This window comes from Myotis brandtii, unplaced genomic scaffold (genome assembly GCF_000412655.1).
Source record: "Myotis brandtii unplaced genomic scaffold, ASM41265v1 scaffold725, whole genome shotgun sequence".
Taxonomy (NCBI): Eukaryota; Metazoa; Chordata; class Mammalia; order Chiroptera; family Vespertilionidae; genus Myotis; species Myotis brandtii.
Window position 1 is genome coordinate 4,219 of NW_005370862.1, and position 3,238 is coordinate 7,456.

Below are 3,238 nucleotides of genomic sequence, written 5' to 3' on the forward strand. Positions count from 1 at the left end.
CCGGGCCGTCTTGCTCAGAGGCACTGCGGGCAGGGGCTTCTGAGGGGCGCTGGGCTTCCGGGTCCCCTGCAACAAACCACAAGTCGGGGTGTGACTCCGCAGGCTGTGAGTGGTGACGGGACACCGGCCCCTGGAAAGTGGGGCGCGGAGACGGCGTGTCACCAGGAGGGACAGGTCTTGGCTCCTGAGCACACTCCTCGAGTACCACCCCTCACCTGCAGGGGGCGGCGGGGCTGCCCTCGGCTAACCTCGCCCTGGTTTTCTCCAGCTCTGAGTCCCCCACAGCATCGTGGGGTTCGGAGGACGGGCCATGGCCGTGCGTCTGGGCCAGGGCCCCCCGGGGTGGAACGCTCCTGTGTCTTTCCTCTCAGGTTGTCAAGACCCAGAAGGAGAAGCTGGCGGGGATCTTTCTAAACATCACATTCGCCTCAGGTTCCAGCTGCGATGCCTTCGCTCAGGAGGGCAGGCGTCGCCCACGGGGCGGGTCCCGCGCCAGAGGCCCGTCCCTGTGTCGGGAGGCGCTCGGGTTCCTCCTAAACCTCAGACCCAGGCCTCACGCTCACCGGAAGGTGAGCCAGGAAGCCCCAGCCAGCCAGCTCCGGGCCATAAGCCACGGCAATGACGCAGCTCCTGGCCCACACGGGGCAGAACTCCACGGGGAGGTACAGTGTGCAGCGTTGGCATGAATGTGAGCCCCGTGAAACGGGAAGATCGGAGGGTTCAATCACGGTGCGTGCTGCCCGCTTTGCTCCCAGGATGGACAAGTATCGAAAGATAGAGTCAGGCTCCACTGCGGTGCCGGCGATGAGCGCTAAGTTAGGGCGGATCGCAGGAGATTTGGTTTCATCACGGAAGGTAACGGGGCGGGCCCTCCGTCTGGGTGGCCTGGGCTCTCCCAGCGCCAGTTGATGGCTGTTTAGTTATCAGTCACTCTCTGATGTGTCCTGGTTTAGGGGCAAGTTACACGGCCGCCAGCGTGACAAAAGCCCAAATGGCAAGTTCTGACTTCCAACCCAGGGGTCAGCACAGCACCCGTCCAGCTCCTCCCGCCGCGCCCGGGGCAGGGCTCGGATGGAGCCAGCAAGCAGCTGATGCTCAGAGGCCGCCGGGGGGACCCCACCGGCTGCCCGTGGGCCTGACAGTGGAGGGGACCCCGGGTTAGCGGAGGCCGAGACCCCCTCGCGTCTCCGAGGCCAGCATGCAGGGGTGGGCCCCGGAAGCAGCGGACCTGGAGGGAGGGGTAGGCTCTCCAGGCCTCATAGGCACTGCTTCTCATGCCGCCCTCGCCAAGCCTCACCCCCGGCTCTCCCAGGGAGGCCGGGCCAGCCTGGCCACAGGGGTCACCCGAAAGGCGGGAGAAGTGACCCCAGGCCAGGTTGCTCCGCTCAGTCCCTTTAGACCAGCGGTTCTCAACCTGTGGGTCACGACCCCTTTGGTGGTTGGACGACCCTTTCACAGGGGTCGCCTGAGACCATCCTGCATATCAGATATTTACATGACGATTCATAACAGTAGCAACATGACAGTTATGAAGTAGCAATGAAAATCATTTTATGGTTGGGTCACAACATGAGGAACAGTATTTAAAGGGCCAGAAGGTTGAGAACCACTGCTTTAGACCCATTTTCATTTTAAACAGGAAAAGGACTTCAGAGCCCCGTTCCCTCCCTTTCCAACGTCCAGGTCCTGGGGAAACCGAGGCCGAGGCCGGAGACAGAGCTGTCCTGTCTCCACCTCCCGCCCCGTCCCAGCAGGAGCCGCTTGTTTCAGATAAGGTTGAGAACCACTGCTTTAGACCCATTTTCATTTTAAACAGGAAAAGGACTTCAGAGCCCCGTTCCCTCCCTTTCCAACGTCCAGGTCCTGGGGAAACCGAGGCCGAGGCCGGAGACAGAGCTGTCCTGTCTCCACCTCCCGCCCCGTCCCAGCAGGAGCCGCATGTTTCAGATTTTATAGATTTTAAAACAGATCCCTCAATACGAGTACAGCCCTTTGCCTGGACCGCCAGCAAGAATTCCCAACTGTTGTCACTTCTGTGTGATAAGTGAGAGGCAAGCGCCCTGCATATCCGGCCGGACCGCCACAAGGAGGGTCCTCACAGGAGATGCTGGAGGCGCCACAGCGGTGGCCGGGGGCTGGGCTCTCGCAGGCTCAGGGGCAGCGTAAGCCCCGCCCCTTCTCCCCACGCAGCCCCCCTCTGACTCCGGGACACACACACGGGGGAGAACACCAAGGGCTACTGGCTCTCAGAGAAAAGCCTCAGTTCTTCGTATTCTTTGTTCAGAAAAAGGGGTCTCTCGGCAGGTCTGCTCTCTTAACAGAGCGCCCACACCTCTCTGCACAGGTGCCCGCCCTCCCTCCCCACCTGGAAACAGGATCGTGCGCCAAGAGGAGGGACACTTAGCGTCCCGGGCAAAGGCAGGCCGAGCCGAAGGCGCACACCCTCTGAATAATTATGGACCCCAGTGGGTTAACTCTGGAAAGAAGGAAACATCAATGGAGTTATTAAAAATCATGTGCGTAAGTTTTGGGGGCTCCCTATACATGTGAAAGGGAAGCGGTGTCCAGCACTAGGGCGAGCAGAGACCAGGAGGGCTGCTGGCTGTGCCCCCCCCCCCCCCCCCCCCCCACACACACACACAAGTTATAAAGAAGGACTCCACCTAGAGGCCTAGGACAGACCGCAGGAAAAGGAAGCAGAAGCCCCGCTTCAGCCCTTTCCTGGGGAGACATTCGGAGAACATGATGGAGGGCTGTCTTGCCTCTTTCCAGGAAGCAAGCCCTGCTAGAGGAGTGCAAGGAGCGAATCTGTGCCCTCAACTTCCAGATTGAGGAAGAGAAGAGCAAACAGAGGCAGTTGAGGTAAAGCCCAGTGCCTGAGGCCTTCGGGGGCTGGAATGGGTTATAGATGGGGGTGATATCAGGGATGGGGGTTAAAAGAGGAACTGGCCAAGCTAAGGCCCAGAGGGTCAAGGTGGTGAAGTTTCCCCAGAAGAGCAAAGAGTATGGGCAAGCCCCCCTCCCCAGGACTGTACACGTGGAGGGGGCCCTCCACCCTTAGGGGAACGGCGGGGGGCGGGGGGCAAGCTGAAAGCAGGATGGGTCAGGGATGACCAGGCGGCCCTGCAGACTGCCCAGCCATCTGTGCAAGCCTGGAGCCGGGAGGGGGCCTGGCACAGTCTCTGAAAGCAGGGAAGGCCAGCCCCCCCACCTCAAAGCCCTCTGCCCCTTGTCCCCC

At 61.0% G+C, this 3,238-nt stretch overlaps 1 long non-coding RNA gene across 1 annotated transcript in view; it reads right to left on the minus strand.

Moving 5' to 3' along the window:
• LOC106724109 overlaps positions 1-3,238 on the minus strand; it is a 12,286-nt gene continuing 9,048 nt past the window's right edge. Inside the window, exon 3 of the long non-coding RNA XR_001359872.1 lies at positions 1-66. This is a non-coding gene — a long non-coding RNA (uncharacterized LOC106724109). The remainder of the gene's footprint in view (positions 67-3,238) is intronic.